This window comes from Prionailurus bengalensis, chromosome B3, assembly GCF_016509475.1.
Source record: "Prionailurus bengalensis isolate Pbe53 chromosome B3, Fcat_Pben_1.1_paternal_pri, whole genome shotgun sequence".
NCBI lineage: Eukaryota > Metazoa > Chordata > Mammalia > Carnivora > Felidae > Prionailurus > Prionailurus bengalensis.
In genome coordinates, this window is record NC_057355.1 from 127,973,023 (window position 1) to 127,994,927 (window position 21,905).

The window sequence follows — 21,905 nt, forward strand, 5'->3', positions numbered from 1 at the left end:
CAGATGAGCCTCCAAAAACACAGGCCAATGGGGAGAAAGCATAGGATTTGGATCTGGAAAGAATGGAAGATTTTCAGCACAAACCCGTGTATCCCTGCTTGCTAGTACTCTTCCTGAAATTTCTTTGTTCGAAGTAGCACATTCCTCATGGACATTTTTATTTTAATTTCCATTGCTACATGCTTTATCCTTTGTTTAATCTTCTCTCTTTTTTGTCCTAGGTTATTGCAAAGGCTTCTCAATTAATTAGTCTTTCTGGTTTTTTTCTGCCTATATTCAGGATTTCTTTCTTTTTCTCCCTCTTTTCTTTCTTTCTCCCTTCTCCTCCTTTTCCCTCACCTCTTCTCTTCTTTTTCTCAAAGAGGGAAAATTGTAACATGCAGACTAATTACGACACTTCTTTGCCTGATAACGTCCCATTTGTTTATTTTTTTTTTTACTGCTGTGTCAGTAATTACTAGATGCTTAGTGATAGACATTTATTTATTTTGTTATTTCACAATTTTGGAGACTCACCTGGGTTCTCTCTTCAGTGTCTCTCACAAGGCCAAAATCAAGCTGGGATCTTATCTGGAGATTCTGTGACACAATGAACTTCCAAGCTCTTTCTTGTTCTTGAAAGAATTCATATTCTTAGATTCTGCAGCCTCATCCCCCTCGGCGTAATGCATCGTTCTGTGTGCATTGGCCACGCATGTCTCGCTCTCGGGGTCTCTACAGGGTCTCAGCCCCTCAAATACCAACTCTGCTGAACAGCCCTTTCTATCTTCCACACCCCTGCCCTATAGCCTCCCTCCCCACACACAATACACAGTAATGTTTTGGGACATGAATTTGTATGTAGAAAACGGTGTCGAAGAATATATTTGGAAATATTAAGGATTGTCTGTGTCCTGGATTTGCTGGCAATTTTTAGTTGTCTGGACAAGCCTGATCTGTTTTATAAGCATAAATTGCTTTTTCTAATCAATTCAATGCAGATTTTATGTTAAAGTATCTAACAGAAACCCAACATATGCCAGATGCCTCAAAGAGATGATCAACATTTACGATTCAGCAATAATTAGATATATGATATGATTTTAATATCCTTAGTTCAATGATATGAGTATAGTAAAAACTAATAGGCTAAATGATAAACCATCCAAATGCCAGTCATTCTAATATTAGAAAATTTGTTCTACAATCTTAACTACAAGAACATGCCTGTGATTTTAAACTTCTGGCCTCATTATTTATTATCATAATTACATATTGATCATCAATAAGCTCAACCCACAGGATCTGAGAACTTTTTACAAACATAAATATGTTGATATACTTGGAATTTCAGTGGGCTTTATACCATGGTTTTACGTAATCATTTGGAACTCAAAGATGATATGAGTATTACAGTTGACACAGAAAGTTTAGAAATTAAACCTGGAGAAATACTGTCATATTAAATTAGACTTAACACAATTTTCTGGCCATTAAAAATATTCCCTTTTGGTTACCAAATATTGTAAAGATAAGTAAGTTTTTTTCTCTCTGAGGAATTGAATAACAGGGACACAGAGATCTTCCTTAAAGGAGGAGAGAAAGGAATGGGGGTGGGAAGAGAAAGCTATGATTTTAGTTTCCCATTTCTTTGTCAGTCTTATTACATATCTCTAATAGAAAACTGCCGCACAAGCAAAATGTATTTCAATTGCTGGATCTAATGAGAAACAGCTAATGGTGAAAAAAATAGAAATTTTAAATACATACTGAAATTTGATGTATTCCTGACATATCTGACATATGCTTATTTATAGAATCAGAATGAAGTTTGAAAAATGTTTGAATATGAAAAGACAGTAAATTTTTACTACTGTATATTATGCCCCTGTATAATTCTCTCTCCTTACTCCACTGCCCCTCTTACACACACATAGACACACACACACACACACTCACACTCTACAGAATAACTTTCTTTAATGTTATGCACTCATATTTCTATTAAGGAGACACTTACCAAGTGTCTCCAATGTGTTTGGTATTGGGCTAGTTCCCAGATATTCCATGGTGTTCCCAATGCACTTGGAGTTTATAAACTGGTCCGCATTTGCATGTACGTAGTTTAATGGTCTCATCATGACAATCTTGCCAAGTAGTTTTCTTCCTGTTCCATGGATGAGTAACTAGTTTAAAGTCACTTCAACAATTAAGTGGTAGTGGTCTCCCAACTGAAATTTTTCTAGAGATACAAGTTTTAAGGTTCACATTTTTCCCTGATTTATTTGCCATCTCACATACATGATTAACTTAAACATAAAATCTGTTTAAAGCCTAAAGTTGGTTCTGTTGGTTCAGTTCTTTTAATACTTTGTATAGAAACTTTTTAAATCTGCATGTCTAAAACATGGCATTTGCTTTTATTCATTTATTTGTTCATTCATTTATTCATTCCTCTTTTATTAAGCACTTGCATGGGACAGGTTTTATAGCAAGATAAAAGGGATTATAAGATAAGCTGCTTAAGTTCAGACTCTTATTATGAAGAAAGTGGAGAAAAATTTGCATAACCTACATGTTAGTCACTACTACCCTGCTTTTAGAATCTAAATCAAATGGACTGCTTAAGCCTTATAGTGGATAATTGCTGTTTGCTTGCTTGCTTGTTTGTTTTTGGCATTGGTAACCCTTCTTTTGGAAACATTTGCCCAATTTCTTCTCAAAATTCATTATCTTTTCTCAGTTATTTCAGTGTGAGATGACTTCATCTTATGGGTATACAGCTCAGGTCTGGCCAGTCAGAACATTTTGTCCCTGGTCATTTTACTGAATTTAGGGATAATAAGAATATTAATTCAAATAACACCAAAGCAATTCATTGAAACTTCTCCAGAGCTGTTGCAGAAGAATAGATAAGCCTTCCTACTCTGTTGAAACATGAAAAATGGAACATGGGAGATGCCCCAGCCATTTTGCCACCTTGAGAAAGCAGCAAGTTCTGAAGTAATGGAGAAATAAGGTCCTGGTGATGGTTGCACCCCTAATTTTAGCCGTGCTGAGATGAGGAGCGAACATGATTTTGTAAATTATTACCTTAACCTAGTCTTTACTTTTCTTTCCCCCCCATAATTTCCTGTGTGTTAAACCCTTCACCCCATCCAAGTCCTACTCAAGCTTTCTTTAATGGATGTTCAGTGGGGTATGGGACTCTAATGGAGGAGGGGTGTATTCTAGTGCCATATAACATTTAGTTTAAAACTGTACAGTGTTCTGTATCCACTGGGTGGATATTGCATTCTGCCATTTTGTCTGTTCTCTCTTTTCTTTTCTTCACCAACACTCATGTCTGCCTTCTACCCAAACTCTAATTCAGGTAGGTTGCTGGATAAGTACAGGATGCCGAGTCAAATTTGAATTTCAAATAAACAACAAGTAATTTTTTGGTTAAAGTATGTCCAAAGTATTGAACGGGGCATAATCATGTTAATAATACATATTTATTTGAAATTCAAATTTAATTTAGTGCCCATATTTTTTTTTTCCTTAATAGGGAAACTAAGTCTAGAGCCATTTGTTGTTTCATCCACACACTTCCCCCAAGGGCCTCCCTTATCAAAGTATTTTTCCAAATTGTCATTTTCCTATTTAATAAATAAATATAAAATCTCTCATTTTATTACAGAACTGAAGTTACTATATGAGATGCATGTTAAATGTTTTATTTCCCTTTGTTTTCAAGGAAAAAAAATCCTCTTGTGAATTGGGGAAGTAGATGACTTCTAATTTCATCTTGTGTCCCATGTCACTGGGACTAGTTACCCTCTTCTACACCCCTCTGTCCCTAGTTCTGCCCATCCCCCAAACATTCTATTCCATTTCGCCAACATATCCAGTCCCTTTCCAGTTTCTCCTTTTTTGGCTATATTAACAACTGTTCTCAGAGACAAGATGTTTTTACCAGTTTTAAATCAAAATGGGAACCTATCATTTCCATTGCTATACCTGAAATGTCTCCAAAAACATATCCATCTCTTAAAATACAAATGTCTTTTCCTCAAACATGAGGAATGCATCTGCTATTATTAATTGGTCTGGAAATCTGAACATTTCCCTCAGGCTAGTTTGTAGTGACGGTGGAGTAGTCAACAACTTTCATTATCCTTGCCTTTTCTGGATGTGAAATTTGCTGGCCTCCTCTTTCTGGTATCTCACTCACAGGGGGAGAAATTACCCCTTCTCTGTATCCGCTAGAAACAGAAACAAATAAGCAATCAGAAACAAACAAAAACTTTCTGATCCATCAAATGTTTCCTTTTTGTTGTTGGTGTTCGGGTTCTTATTCTATGACTGTCTGCATGTCACATTTTTAGCTAGGAGATAGACCCTGTGCATCCATCCTTCATACTCAAGAGTGCCCTGGGAGATGTTAATGAAAGTTTTTCAGAAAATGGTGTTTGCAGTCATCACACAGTGCAGTGCAGGGGACAGCATCTCACTTAAAGATAGTGTCTTTCATGCCTCACACTTGTCTAACACCTTTCTTTTGATGCGCTTGTAGCAATGTACAGGTTTCCATCTTAACCAACCAAATATCTCTAGGAGCCAGGCAGGATACAGGTATTAAAGATCAGTGCCTCTCTTACAGAATTTCAAATTTTCAAGAAAGATACTCATTCAGTAAGTCTTTACATGATTATACACTTTTAGGTGAGTAGATGTGTGTAGAGAATGTGTGACAATTGCAGAGATTTAGCTAACTTGTTTCCTGTAGACTTTTTCCCATAAACTTTTCAAAAACATTTTTCCCTTTGGATCTCCGTTCTGTTGTGTTAAGTTTGTTTTAAGGCTTTTCATTTTGTGGGGTTTTTTTTTGTTCTGTTTTTATTTTTGTTTTGTTTTGTCTTGTTTTGTTTTTTGGTGCCTCAAGACTGGAAGTGGACTTGGCAGCATAATAATAACTCATCTGTTGGCATAGACAGTCCAGTAATAAATGGCCACTTAGTGCGCACAAGGTTATAATCTTGCCCCTGAGACTTGGTGGAGAATGGCTCTCCATGTCAGGAATAAGGGTGGTTTGTCCTGAAAATGAATTACTGTCACGTCTGCAGACTTTAGGTGGTCTGTTCTTATTAAGACCAGATTACCTGGATTCCTTTTGAATGTTCTGAGAGCTCAGAAGTGGATGTCTCTGGGGCTTGTAAATGTAAGGAGGAGTTTGTGGTGACAAAGTGACTAGGGCTCAGGGGTGGGAAGTAGCTTTCATTTACAGGTTTTTATGATTTTTAGCAAAATAAACAAACAAAATCATAGTTTCAGTGTGGTTTCTAGTGTTACAGTTTTTCTTTTTTTTTTTTTTATTAAATTTTTTTTTCAACGTTTATTTATTTTTGGGACAGAGAGAGACAGAGCATGAACGGGGGAGGGGCAGAGAGAGAGGGAGACACAGAATCGGAAACAGGCTCCAGGCTCTGAGCCATCAGCCCAGAGCCTGATGCGGGGCTCGAACTCCCGGACCGCGAGATCGTGACCTGGCTGAAGTCGGACGCTTAACCGACTGCGCCACCCAGGCGCCCCCAGTTTTTCTTTTAAAGCATTTTCCACCTAGTGAAACTGATATATTAGATACCAATACCAGTAACTCAAGGATTATTACTATAAAAATTTCTGGATCATTCCAAAGTAGGCAAGGCCAATTATCAAAGTATCTGGCAAGTAGAATTTCCTTTTATTGTCACCCCCATCGGTTCATACATCTTTGCAAATTTTGGAAGCCTAAAGATTTTATACTCCTCTTCTTATCCAAAAATCCCTTTGAACAGCATCCTGAGATATCATACATCATTAATGCCAAAGACATTTATTGAGCACATATGAGAGTTGTGTGCCTATAAGGAGGGGGTATGGCTTGTATTTGAAAGAGAAAAATTTAAAAAGTTATATTTTCAATAACACTTCTCACTTTAATAGAAGCAAGGAAGTAATTTGGTTTAAGTCAAAGCAGCGATGTTTGAATTGCTACATTTTAGGCATCAATGTACCATTTAGAAGAATGTTTGTGTGACAAGGACACTTTTTGCTGATAACTCATAAATTTTACCATATGTGGGGTAGAGGAGGTTGGAAACCAGTCTGCAAAGGACAGCATTAGGATCCATTCCTGTGAGGTCAGCCCAGGGAAGGCTCAACACTCCTATACATATCTCTGTATTTGTCCAACAAATGAAAAGGTATAGAGTTTTACCCACATTCTTTTTTTTCCCACTCATCCTCAGAAAAATGCCTGTGTTTTGATGATATTGATCATTACTCATTCTCCTCCACATGGTTTTATGCTTCAGACCATCATTTTAGTCATTAATGAAGGGTATTTGATAAAGAATAACAAATAGTAAATTTCATTTGAAACTTCATTAGAACAAAAGTTTTATCGAAGTTATTTTCTTACTTTCAGATTTATTCATATGTGCAAGAATTATTCATTGACTTTGTAATATAGATCAGGTGTTAGGCAGTACTCTATGCTATTGGAATATAAAGTAATGAAGATAAGGTCCATGCCCTTTGGTACACACTTTCTACAGGAGGAGTCAGACAGTAAAGAAGTTTTCAAACATATGCAACTTTTGCAATATAACAGGTACTATAAGAGAAATCAATCAAGTTTATTATTTATTAAGCACATATCTATTAAGGTACACATTACTGTAAGCTCTATTCCATACTGAAAGGCTAAGATAGTCTCTTTGAATATTTTATGTCTGGTGTATGTACTGGAACTTAGTAGGCATCCAACTAATACCTTACAAAATAAATTTTTTACTTGAGTTTGCAAGAAAGTAAAAAAAAAAGTTATTTTTCTTTTTTGATTGAGAAATTGCTTCTTTAATCAAATACTAAGCAGTGTGTATTAATTTATTAAGTTATTCATTTAATAAACATAAATGACTCAATATTGAGGAAAGAAGTGGTTAGCTGTCTCAAATTCGACTGAGAAAGCCGAGGATTGAAAAGTATCCTTTAGATATGACAGTTTAGGAACTTACTGTGATCCCTACAAAAACTAAATAGTGGTATTGGAGGTAGGAACAATGTTGGAATAAAACATGTTTTGAGCAATCGTGAGATATCATTATACATCATCAGATTGATAAAAGTACAAAAGTGAGACAAAACCAAACATTGATGTGGTTGTAGAGACACTAGAGTTCCTTTAATCTGATGTTACGAGTATAAATTGGTGTAAAAATTCTAGACTCTCTAATGTCATTCAAGCTATGCACACATTTCAAATCCGAGTATTCCGCTTTAGAATATGAACCCTAGAAGTCTTTTAAGCAAGTACACAGGGAAACATATACAAACATATTTATCGAAGAATTATTAGTATAAAATATCAACAAAAATACATCTAAAATATGCTATTTAGTAAAAATGGTAAATTGTGGGATTATATCATTTATTTTTTTTTCCTTAAAATGTTTATTTGTTTTGAGAGAGAAAGAGAGACAGAACAGGAGAAGGGGAGGGGCAGAGAGAGGGAGAGGGAGAAGAAAATCCCAAGCAGGGTCCATACTGTCAGCTCAGAGCCCAATGTGGGGCTTGATCTCATGAACCGGGAGATCATGACCTTAGCTGAAACCAAGAGCTTTACGCTTAACCAACTGAGCCACCCAGGTGTCCCTATACCATTTGTATAGAGGTTTAAAGGATACAAAAGAAATTTATGCATAGTAACAGGGTAAAAATAGACATAAATGTGGTAATATCAATCTCAGGATATTTCTTACAGGAAGGAAGAAGGAGATATGAGAGAAGGGTGTAGAACAAGAGAGTTCATTGTATCTGATATGTTTCATTTCTAAAAATGGAAGGAAGGAAAGAAGAAAGGAGGGAGTTGAAGAAAGACAGGGGAAAAAAGAAAAGCAAAGAAAGAAGAAAAAAATGAAATAATGTTAAGATCTATTAAAACTAGGTAGTTGGGTGCATGAGTTGTGTATGTTTTTTCTTTATGTCATTCTATTATATGTATTCATTATAGTCTGTTACATATATATCATATACTGTATAATATATAACAAAATATGTACACATATAATGGCAGATATATATATCTATATACATATGTATAATGTATAATAGATATTATAGATATATATACCTTATAAAACACAGAATATGAGCAGACAATGTATTCTCCATGAAGAACTGGCATGTCAAGGATTGGCTGTTTCCGGTAACGTAAAGATGTAGATCAAACATGCAGAGGGGAGATAGGATATGGGGGAGGTGGCGCACAAGTGATTACAGAGTTTTCTGAAAATTCAGCTATTGTAATCTCTCAAGACAGAGGTATTCACAAAACACATTTGGCAGCAAAAACTACCTGAGAAAATGAGTGAAAAGCAAAGAAAAACAAAACGACAAAATACACACAGGGTCAGGACTGTTCTTTTTTCTAACATAATCTTGAACGTTAGAATTAAAGGGTAGAGAGTGTTTTAATTTTTTCAATTTTTTTTACAGTTTATTTTTTTTGAGAGAGAGAGAGGGAGACAAAGAGGAAGGGAGGGAGAGAGAGAACATGGGAGGAGCAGAGAGGGACAGAGAGAGAATTCTAAGCCAGCTCCACACTGTCAGCACGTAACCTGAAACAGGGCTCAAACCCACGAACCATGAGATCATGACCTGAGCTGAACCCAAGAATCGGATACTTAACCTAATGAGCCACCAGGCACCCCTGAATTTTTTGTAAGACAATGAGTAGACACAGTCACAGACAGCAGGATCTGTTATCTTTATCACATTTCTGGTCACTGTTACTGGTCCACTCATGTGACCATGACCATCTTTGTCCTTGTATCTTCTATCCTAAAAGGTAAACACACTAGGTAAAGTTCAGTTTAAGCAAAAGCTGAAAGAACCTCTGTAAATGTCACATATGTTGACACTTTTTCATGACTAGAATTTGAACATAATACATATACAGATACTAAGCAAGATCATGTGGTTGATTGTGAGTATTATAATTACTAAAAGTAGACTTTTGTTTGAACTATTTTGATAAAATTTGATATTTTGGTAGGATTTTGATCAAATTATTTGATCATAATTCCTTACTTTCCTAAGCTCAGTTGAATCTTTAGGAATATCTATTCTCAAAGTATTCATAAGCAGATAATAATGAAAATCTATTGGTCCTAAAAAGCCATTGGCCTGGAAGAGAATCCACATTATTTCATAACTGTCTCATATACTGGAATTATTTCACAAATTAAGTGGTGATGATGGTAACATGTTAGTAGCTATAATTTATCAAATGCTATGCTAAGTGCATTGCCTACATTATCTTACTGAATTCTTATAAACTTACAAGAAATATACAATTGTTCCAGTTCACAAAGAAGGCAAAAAAGATATGAGCACATTCTCAAGATGGCACAGCTAGTAAGACTCAGAAGTGGGATTTGAATTCATGTCTTTCTGAGGCTAAGCCAAAATTTGATGCTATTCTACACTCCTTTTTTATGCTCTGAAGCAATATCTATAAAGGATAACTATCCAAAGTCCGTAATAAATAATTAATTTATGGGGGTGCCTGGGTGGCTCAGTCTGTTGAATGGCCGGCGCTTGGTTGGCTCAGGTCAGGATCTCATAGTTCGTGGGTTAGAGCCCCATGTTTGGCTCTGTGCTGACATTGCAGAGCCTGCTTAGGATTCGCTCTCTCTCTCTGCCCCTTTCCGGCTTGTGCACACACACACTCTCTCTCTGTTTCTCTAAAAAAGAAACCATTAAAAAATTAACTTCTAAAAACTATTTTCACTGGCCATTGCAGCAATCAGAGGTAAAGTTAGAGACACTGCTAGAAAGTTATGTTGACATTGTGTGATAATTGTAAGGAAAATGAAATTAGTATATTATCTTTAATGGAAAATGTCTCACCTGCCTATACTTTCTCCTTAACAATTGATTTTGATGTTGTTTTATAAGTAACCCTTACTGTGTAATCATTGGCCAAAAGTAATACAGTGCTGACTGAATTCCTGATAAGAAAATGATAATATCCCAATATTAAGGAACACCAGCTATGAAGACAGTTTCTCAGTGGACATAGTTAAGGGCCAATTCTCTTAGACAATTAAAAACAGTAAACAAAACGTAGAGACTGAATTTTTATCTCTCAATGTCTCTATGGATATGAATTGGTGGTCTATTAAGTGATTCTTTCTTTCTAATTTCTATAATTTGATAATGCAGGCATAGTCATGTATCACCAAAAGAAATCTGATGGCAAATGTGCTTAGCTTTCCTGTAAGACTATTGCGAGATTTTTTTAGGGCTTGATTTCTTCATACAACTGTTTAACATATTGGGGTGCCTGGGTGGTTCAGTCAGTGAAGCATCTGACTCCTGATTTCAGCTATGGTCGTGATCTCACAGTTCATGATCTCAAGCCCTGTGTTGGGCTTTGCGCTGTCATTGGAGAGCCTGCTTGGGATTCTCTCTCTGCCCCTCTCTCCTCGTCTCAAAAACAAACAAACAAACAAATAACCATTTAAAAAATTTAAAAAAGCACCAACTGCTTAACGTGTAACGTAAGCTGTGTTCTTCAGATTCTGTCATGTAGAGTCTGTGTTGAGAAGGCAGAAAACTTACAGAAAGCAGGACAGAAGGCCTTAGCAGCTATATTTAGATTAATATTTTGCACATAAACTACTGAGAATACCCAAAGAACAAACTTATCTAGTAGGAAACATTATATCCATGTCCAGATATTTCATTTATGGGAACTTGGAGAAAGAAGACGATTTTGTTTTGTGATTGCAAAAATCAGATCAAGAGTTTGAGCTACTAATAACTTCTCCTAAGTGGATTGCAGATGTCAGTCATTGTAACTCAGTCATGGCTGAAGGCAGCTCATCTCTTTGAAAAGACTGAGCAGTGTACAGTTCTTTATACCAGAAAACACATATGATGTATTCTTTATAACAGTAGTAGCAGTCAGAGTGGTCACAGTATTAGTAATAATAATAACACTAGCCCAGAATGTTTTTAAGTGGAAAACAAATGTGTCAAGTACAAAATTATTATCTTTAATAACTGTAATCTTCTGGGATTATACAGGAATACCGGAAATGTATGACTCTACAGCCTGGGGATTTACTATTGATTATGCTTTTTAATCTTCTGTGGCCCATTTTCTTTGGAGTACTTTATCTGTGCCTAAACTTTAGGCCCTGGAGTCTTGTAAATGTTGTGAAGGGAGTACTTTATTTGATCTGGGAAAAATAGAAACCATCGCTCTTCTTGTGATTTGTAAGCATTAACTTTTACTGCTTACTTGGGAGAGTGACTCAGTTTTTGTTTTAATTATATCGATTTTATTGGCTGCCACTATGTGGAGACATGTTTTCTGTTAGAGATAATTTGTGTAATAAGTTAACCTTATGAAATGTATCCTATGATAATGTTCTGATCTTGAACTAATATCTGGGTACATAAATCGACTCAATAAAATAATGATAAAGGACAATAAAATGGCAAAACTATATAACTAAAAACTAAATAAAAATAATGTTTTGGTGTAAAAATTATAATTGTTTAGCAAATATATATACCTATAATTGTATTATAAATATAGTTATATTTTTATCTGATGATTCATTTTCCAAGCACATTAATGTTGCATTGTAGACCATGTTTGTATGCCCCAAAATTCATTTGTTGAAACCCTGTCTTCCAATATGGTATTTGGAGGTGAGGTCACTAGGAGGTCATTAGGATTACATAAGGTTAGGAGGGTGGAAATCTCAAGAAAGAACTGGTGCCCTTATAAGAAGAGAAACCAGAGAGCAGAGCATGTCTCCTCTCCATGAGTATGCACAGAGGAAAGACCATGTGAGCAGAGGGAAAAGGTGGCCATCTAAGGAAGAGTGCTCTCTCACCAGAACCCAACTTTGCTGGCACCTGATCTCAAATGTTCAAATTCTAGAAATATGATAAAATGAATTTCTGTTTTTTTAAGCCATCCGGTCGATGGTATTTTGTCATGGCAGCTTGAGAAGACTAGGATATATCCATAAATGAATAAAAAGTGTTAACTGAAAAACTGTACATTTAAATTTGTGGTCAGCAGATAATCTCAACTGAGTTCACCTACTGGTGGATGCTCAGAGTAATCTGTTGCTGCCAAAACCTTCATCCTCCCCTCCAACGCTGACCATTTCTTTGCACCACTGCTGAAACTTCTGGTTTCTGAAGTACTTTTTTCCCAGACTTCAGAGGTTTTAGCATATAATAGGCTCATAACTTTAAATAACCTTTATGCTTGGGTAATTTAGATGTGCTTTCTTAGATTCAAAATTAAACGATTATGTAATCAGAGAAAATATTCACATTGTAGCTGCCATAAAGCTATTTGCCTTGCCTAGGGGATATTATAGAGTATATATGAGTGTTGAGTACTCACTCTGAAAATATGAACTATAGATGTGTGCTTATGACTTTGATGTGTGTCTCAGAGCCTCTGCTAATGGATTCTGAAAAACATGTTTTAATGAAATAAAGGATAACACCAAAGCCCAGATTCAGTCAGAAATCTTAGCTACTGAATAAATTTGGTGAATTATTCTTAACAAGAAGAAATGAGAGCCTATTGCCAAAGTCGAGCAATGCCTATTCGATACCTGGGTATGGGCAGAAAAATCTGTAGGAATAATCATGGAAGGTGGGGGGTGGTATCCTTTATTTATTTTATTTATTTTATTACTTTTTATCAAGTTTATTTATTTTGAGAGAGAGAGAGAGAGAGAGAGAGAGAACCCCAAGCAGGCTTTGCACTGCCAGCACAGAGCCTGGTGGAGAGTTTGAACTTACGAACCATGAAATCAAGAGTCAGATGCTTAACCAACTGAGGCCCAAGGGGATGGTTTCCTTTAAAACACCAAGAAAGAAGTTGCATCTGAAGGCATGTGTCTGATATAAATGTACCCGTATTAGGAATATTTCAAAGTGCAATTGTATTAAGGTACTGAGCCTAAGCCCCAGTTATTTCATAATATAAGAATTTGTATACATTTTAGGAAATCATGATTAACGTAATAATGTGTTTGGACTATACTCAAAGTGAAAGCTCAGAATTATCCACTTGCAAATATAAACCATTGTTTCTATCAAGAACCACAAAAGAGCTTAATTTTAATAATATTAATGGACATTAAAGCATTTATATTTTAATGAGAAGATTAAATAGTACGCATACTGAAATAAAACTTATTTTAAACATTAAGCATTAAAACTTTATTTTTTTCCCCAGAACCAGCAATACTTTTTATTTTTTTTATTATATTTATTTTTTATTATTTTTTATTTTTTTATTTTTATTTTTTATTTTTTTATATATATGAAATTTATTGACAAATTGGTTTCCATACAACACCCAGTGCTCATCCCAAAAGGTGCCCTCCTCAATACCCATCACCCACCCTCCCCTCCCTCCCACCCCCATCAACCCTCAGTTTGTTCTCAGTTAAAACTTTAAACATTAAACATTAGACCTGAGTCTAATCAATGGTAAGAGACAAGTATACAAGTATACAGTCTTTTCCACTGCTACAGTCTTGTTTGCTCCTGGGCTAAAGATGTAGAACCATATTCTAACCATATTGGTTAGAGCTGGAAATTTCTTTTGGCTTTTTCTGAGGAGGCATGATTTTCTTTATATCCCTGAATCTGAAAGTGAGGACTGAGGGCATTGAAACCACATCACCACAATAAATCAACCAAATTCTTCTTAATTATAATGGAAAAATATTTAGGAATGCCAGCAGAACAAGGGAAAAACAGCATGATAAACACACACAGTAACCAGCTACAGAGACGAAACGTGATCAAACCACTAGAAGATACTTTTAAAAACCCTAATGAATATCCTCAAAGAGATTCAGAGGATGTTTTATCCTTGCTAAATCAGTAGCATGCTGCTATGAAAGACATAAGACAAAGGCATGTTCTGGGAAATTAAAAATATATTTGTAAATAGGAAGAAAAATTTCATTTAAGGTTAAACACAAGGTTCAGGAAAATTCCAAATTGTATTTTACAAATTAAAGACATTGTTTTTCCAACTGTAATGGGATAATAGGAGCAGATTTGATGCTGTGCGAGAATGACCAGACATGTGGGAGCTAAATGCTTCCCAGTTCACACAGGCTAATGAAGCATTAAATTATGACCAGTCCAAGTGGAGAGTCTTCATTGATCACTCAGAATACTTAGTGGAGATTTTAGAATGGCCACACCCTAGTAGTGGGGCTCAGCTATCCCTAGGATAGAGATATACTAGGCTTGGCTAATAAAGCTTAAAAATAGGGTTGAATACAACACACTGAACACAAGGGTTATGAACTGAATGTTTGTGTTCCATTAGAATTTGTGTGTTGAAATCTAATCCGCATCTAATACCATCATGTTGTGATGGTAGGTAGAGTGGGGCTTTGGGGAAATGATTAGGTCTTTAGGGTGGAGCCTTCATGAATGGGATTAGTGCTCTTATGAGAAGAGATACAGATCTATTGGCACTCCTTCCACGTGCCAGGACACAGCAAGAAGATGGCTGTCTACAACCAGAAAAGAGCTCTCACCAGGCACCAAATCAGCTGGTGCCTTGCTTCTGGACTTCCCAGCTTCCAGAACTATAAGAAATAAATTTCTTTTGTTGATAAATCACCAGTTTATGGATTTTATTATAACAACTCAAGCTAAGACAAAAAGTAACTTAACATACTACCAAAGTTTTTTGTTTTTTTTTTCCAAAGAAAGACAAGAAACTTCAACATCTAACAGCGTAAAATTCACAATGTCCAGCATCAAAACCAAGGGGAAAATAACCCCTTGGTAATAACCGGTAATAACCGGTAAAACCTGTTCCAGAAATGAAAGGGTGATAGAATAAATAGACAAGATGTTAAAAATAGCTGTTCCTACCATGTTCACATATTTCAAGGAAAATATGAACAAATAAAAAAAAGATAAAAAAAACAAAAAAGTAATTGAAGAACACTACTCAATGTTTCTCCTTGACACATGATGCTGGTCTGAATCTGTGTAAAACTAGTTATTTTACTAATTTGCTAGTACTGAGACCTAAATGTCTTAGGAAGGAAAATGTTGAAATCTTTTAGGAATAGTTAAAATTTTGTGGATGTCCAGATTAAATGGTTAGGTGGACTTAGGAAATAGTTGGATTAATTTCTTTACTATGATGTGATTCAAATAGAAGGTATACAGCATGAAATAGAGATTGCTCCTGAATACAAAAGTTTAACCGTGGTGTTAGGATATTACAGCTGATACGATGTGATGCTGTGGGCCTATTTTTATGTGTTTGTATGTTGTATATTAAAAATACTTTAAGATCTTTTGGAAGCTTTGTTTGCCATTCATTTATGTAAAAAAAAATTCTGGCATTTTTTTTTAACTTACACCTTTCCCAGGAGTAGGCTAGGGCTTGGATAGCAGAGCCTCTTTTATGGAGGGGCCAGACATACACTAAATCCTGGATTTGATTTAAGACTCTGGGGTTTAAAATAAAGTGTGAGACCCTTAGTGCTAGGGAGCTTCACAGCATGAGTAATATTTAGTAATAATAACTTAGAATGGATGAACCACAAATGGTTCTGACGCTTAGCATAAATAAGCATGCATGATCTTAGATACTTATTCGAACTTCTTTATTTTGGAAATGTCCCAAGAACAGTGTCTCTTGGGAGATTATGAGCATTTACTAACTCAGTAGTGGTGAGAAAAATCATGAGAATCTGATTACCTTGTGGCCTTCTTAGCTGTTAGCCCAAATTGTCATCACCACAAAGTTTTTCAGTTCACAGTAACTCAGGTTTCAAGTTTGTTCATGATTCGAAAATAATTCAAGAGTCTTCTTTGTATGCTTCTTTCCCAGTAATATAATGTGTCTTAAACTACATTTCTTTCTACCATGCCTGCCTTCTCAGTAGGAACTATTCTGTCAGACATCCAAAAAAAATCATTTTTTAATCACATTTGTAATCCCCATCCCTGTAGATGGGGAATAGCAGATGTTGGACTGATTGACTTCAAGGCAAAGAAGAAAATCAAGGCCCTGCCTCCCTTACAGCAAGCATGGGGTGCATTCCTTCCATAATGATATTTTCAGATTGTTCTGCACTTGTAAATAATACTGCTTCACACCAGGCATATGCACTAGGTAGTTTCCCTCTGTCCAGTGAAGCACATTCTTCTCCACATGGCAGGTAATAATCCGGCATCCTAATTCTTTTATTTCTACATCCTATTCTTGTATTTTATATAACCTGTAACTCAGACTTGCCAGAGTCTGTGAGAAAAAAAAAAAAAAAAAAAGGCTCGATCAGTCCCTTTGCAAAGGATCCCTTTTGTAAATGATTTGTACTATATGCATAATATAGACAGTGGTGTAAAGAAAGAGAATTCATTTTGTATGTTAGCTTAAATTAAGAAATATCACGATGATATATGTGTTTGTGTATATGTATATCTCTCCCATATGCATACATATACATGTATATACCATCATTGTCATATTTCTTTATATATATATATAAAATCATATATATAATCATATATATATAATATATATCATCATATATATATATCATATATATCATCATATATATATCATATATACATATAAAATCATATATATATATATATAAAATCATCATAAAAATCATTATCTTAGACTGAGTCTTTACTGACATCACTACATTTTGATATTCTGTGCAAGAGAACTAGTAATTATGGATGGTGACTCTTCACTGGGCATGAATGATGAGAAAGGAAGGGGTTGAATAAGCAGGTTAGATCAAAGGAGGTAGAAGGTTGAAGGTTCGGGAGGAGAGGTTCGGGAATCATTGAGCCTTAGGAAATAGGGAACTCCAGAGAGGATACAAACTGTAAAGACCATGGCATGCGGAAGACTATATATACAGTTTTGGGGTTTTTTTCCACAACATTCTGATAACACTAAATTCTATAGAATGTTGAGGTTCATAAGTGAGCAATTTCTTGGTTTACAACAAAGGAGAAAGGGAGTGCTGTGTAACTCATGCAGATATACCAGAATAGGTATATCAAATTTTGGGGGAAAAGGTAGGTTTAATTAAAATCCACACTTCAGTTTTACAAAGACATTTTATGGATTGATTGATTGGATTGATATAGTGTTCTAATCATAAGCTATTAGTCCCCATTGGGAAGTCAACAATAGACTTTATAATTGCAACAATGTGGATGGAACTAGAGAGCGTTATGCTAAGCAGAATAAGCCAGTCAGAGAAAGACAAATATCGTATGATTTCACTCATATGTGGGATTTAAGAAACACAGCAGATGAACATAGGGGAAGAAAAGGAAAAATAAGATAACACAGAGAGAGGCAAACCATAAGAGACTCTTAAACACAGAGAACAAACTGAGAGTTGCTGGAGGGGAGGTTGGTAGGAGGATGGGTTAAATGGGTGATAGGTATTAAGGTATTAAGCATTTTTCAGGATGAGCACTGGGTGTCATATGTAAGAGGTGAATCACTGGGTTCTACTCCTGAAAGCAAGACTGTACATTACAATTATGGCTTTTAATATTTATAGTTTCTAGCATTAACCTGGAAACATAGATGCATAGTTTGGAAACAGAAAAAAATGTCAAGTTGTACTATTTACCCATACATAGATTAGGATTTGTAAATTAGTGACCCGTTTGTGAAGACTTCATGGTAACTAATAATTTCTTATGTACCCATACAGACACTGCAAGGTGATTGGGGGTAGTAATCATGTTTTACAGGTGTTCATTGTTTCCATGACACTCTACATAGTGCTAGATGGAAAGTAAGGATTTAAAAAATTTATATTGTGTTCTTTGGAATGAACATCTAGTATTACAGTGGACTAAATACCTAGTATTGCAATAAATTGATGAAGAATAAAACTTTGTTACGTATTTATTATTGAATTATTCCTTGAAAATATATTTCTGATCTTAAAAACTAAATTATACTTACACATACAATGAAGATGGACTGACAGCATACTGCTTTGGCTCCCTGCCTGGATCAGTTTTTAAAAAGACAAAATTGAAACATTGGTTTTCAGAAATGTGACACTTCTTCAAAATGCAAATTAATTTAGAGTAATGGAACACAGGTCATCATTTGCCTGGTTTGAGGGGTATAAGGAGTGTGAGAAGCAGGTATTACAAAAGCATATGAGGGACTTTGCTTATTATAGACCTGTTCATTAACTTGATAGTGGTGAATTTTGCAAGGGTACATACATACGTCAAAACTTACCATTTTAAATATGCTTTAAATATGTGCAGTGTGGGGCACCTGGGTGGCTCAGTTGGTTGAGTCTGACTCTTGATTTTGGCTCAGATCATGATCTCACAGGCATGAGCTTGAGCCCCTGTTGAGCTCTGTGCTGTGTGGAGCCTGCTTGGTATTCTCTCTTTCCCTTTTCCCTCTGCCCCTCCCATCCTTGTGCATGTGCTCTTTCTCTCTTTTTCTCTCAAAATAAATAATCATTAAAAAATAAAATAAGTATATATAGTTTATTGTTTGCCAATAATATGTCAGTAAAGCCATAATAAATATGGTAGTATTAACCTGAGTTTTTGAATAAAGAGATTCCAAACAGTTATAATTTTAGAATTATACTGGAGTAATAAGATTTTTTAAAATTATGATATTTAAACAGAACTAGTAAAGAGGAATCTAGACTGTACATAGACAAAATCAATACTTCTGGTATTAATAATTTTTAAATGATGTTTTAGAAGAAATGTTATAATTGCCTTATCTCCTTTTGCACTTAAAGTCAATAATATGTGGGAGAAAATTAAATGCTTGACCTTGTCTCCTTCAGGTTTTATGAACTCCTTATGATCACAGGTCATTCAATATGTATTTAATAACTTTCACTGTGGGCCAAATAAGTATCATTCTCTGTTTTCTGGGGTTAGGGGTTGTCATCTGTGCATATAAGAAACTATAAATGATAAGTGATAGTTCCTAACTTCTTCATAGGATTTACACAGTAGTAGCAAGAAAGACATATAAACTAACCATAACACAATGCAGAATGAAATACCTACTAATAGATGTACGTTTTCATTTTGAAAATGTGCTAAAGCAATACAGATATAGGACCCATGAATTCTGAAGTGAATCCAGTGATGGGGAATGAGGACAGGGGAGGTTTCACAGATGTGACGGAACTTACTTGCACACAGAGATGAGCTCTGATGTGTATGGACAATAAAAGCTCAAGACTTTGCACCCATGTGATAACTCTTAGAGCTGCCTCCTCTCCTGGGCAGCTGTCAGTCCCCATTTATTCTACTTAATGGAATTCCAGACTCGGTGAGTAGAAAAGTCTAATGCTTAAGCTCAAGCTGGGTGTTCTTTATTAGCTGAACTTTGGAATAAGAGACAGCAAAAGAGCTAAAGTCATGTACTTCAAGCCAGCTCCTTAAATCGTGTGGGCACAAAATATTCTAGAGATCATAGCAGTTCAAACTACACATAGCAATAACTCAGCAAGTCAGGATTTTAATTACCTCAAAAACTTGAATCAACACCGAATGCTATCAAAGGTAAAATGAATGTACATTAATCACAGATATTTCAGTCACGTGGCATCTTTCATCCCAGAAAAGTTCACAACCCCTGGGTCTGTTTCTCATCACACTTAACCTGAGGAAACAGGATAGCAAGTAGCTTTGAAGAGATTTAACGGGAGAAGGTTGAGTGTTTAATTTAGACAGAACTACACAATAGTTGCAGAAGGCAGGCACTTTCTCTTGGGTCTCATGTAGAGTTGCTGTATTTTTTCTCCCTAGTTATAAAAAAGCAGACAGTAGCTTGTTTATATGTTTATTGATATCCTTGGCAAAAAATAAGTCTTGAGAGGAACTTCTAATACGCGTCTAATGGGAGACTCATTATTGGAAAATATGATAGTTTTTATAATGAAAAATAGATGAATATGTTTATTATTATTATAACTGGTTTACTAATATCCCAAACAGATACAATTATGGAAAAGCAAACACATAGACTTATGCTTTACCCTTGCTATTGATGATTTACATTAAACAGACCAGAGCCATTTTCTGCTCTTCAAACCAAGATATTGGTAAAATATCATCCAGCTCCTGTTACCATGTGGAAAAGTGGGCCAAAGGAAGGACTGAAGCCATGACAGAAAAATGTTATTTTCCTAAGGCATTTTCTATCAATACTGTTATAAGATAAAATTCTTATATGAAAACAACAATTTTCAAACTATGCTCCCTGAACTTGTACTCTTATTAAAGATTTATTCTAAGCCTTCTGTAAATAATGTATTTTCATCTGAATTAAATTCTCCGGGGGAGTTTCTGAAATAGTTTTATCACTTTTATATAACTGAGAATTATTTTTAAATTTTCATTATGAAAAAAGTCATCTACTAAATAAGTTTTAAAACTATTTTATTAAGAGAAAGATGCATGTGACTTTGAAAAAAAAAAGGTAAATTCTTTTGATATTTATAGATTAAATGAGATTTGAAACAAATTGTGTGCTTAATATATTATCTCCAAGATGAATAGCCTGCTCTTCATTACCCTTTATTACTCTGAGTGAGACTTGGTTGGAAAATTATTTCTTGTCTAAAAAACAGGGTTAAGTATGTTTCTATAGTAAATTCAGGGATAAAACAGAAGTTTGACTATTTGGTATTTAATGGACCAAGATTTAGTGAGCCCTTACTCTGATCTAGGCCCCATACTATGCTAGCATTGGCTGTGTGGCTGTTTTCTAGTGGATCTCAACTGTGGGGAAAGAGAAATGTAAATAAATGCAGCCGTGACATTGTATGGCCAATCACTCACACATGATGAAATGTATCTTTCTGATTTTAAGTCAAACTTAATTTAATTTTTATTTCAAAGATTTGTTCTCTTGTGGAGGTGGTGAGTTCATTGTGCTCATTTGCCTTACCTCAGAAACAGTCTCACCCTAGTTTTTATCTGGGCTTCTATCTTGCTTTCGTAACTTACATGCTGTCAAGATGTTGAGGAGGGAGCAGGTCCATCAGTTATTACATATTTCATCCTTCCCCCAGGCAATAGGGGAAACATCTGTTCTATTCCAGTATCAGAGTTTTCCACACAGTTTTTGTTAAATTGTCCCCTTTTGCTGTTCTCACGGGCCCACTTGATAAAGCAGCTTTCTTTGTTCATGATATGTCCCTCTTGGGTGCACTCAGGATTTAGTTTATGATACTTAAAAACCACAGAGAGGGTAGCTGATAATTGGGGATAAAGGTTAAGGGACAGGGCCATGAAGTAAAAGTAAGTAACAGGTGAAGTAAGTGGCAATTAGCTAATTATTATTATCCTACTTTCCCAACACAACGAAGTGCAATCAGGTGAAGTAAGAGCTAAAAAGCAAAGTGGTCAGTACAAGAATAGCACATGAGAAAAGTTCATTCATGTGGGCATAGGAGGAAGATAGTGCTCAAAGAAGTTTTCCTCGAGCAAGAGTAAATGCCCATTGATGTCTACTGATCCTGTGACTTCTAGCCTAGCTTGATTCCCCTGGGTATGATGTCCCTGCATCATGCAGCTTACCCAAACTTTTCAACGGAAAAGTTCATCCCTAAGAGAATGTCTTACTACACTTATTAGCCTAATATAGAAATTCTAAAATATTATAGTATCTTTTTGAAAAACGTTCTCATGGATTATTCTATTAATGTGGCAAGGTGTAGCTAGAAGAACATGGGCTTTGGACTCAGGCATATATGGTGCATTGAAGTCTTAGCTAAATGTTGTCTAATAACTGGAGAATTTAACATAAATTAATTAAT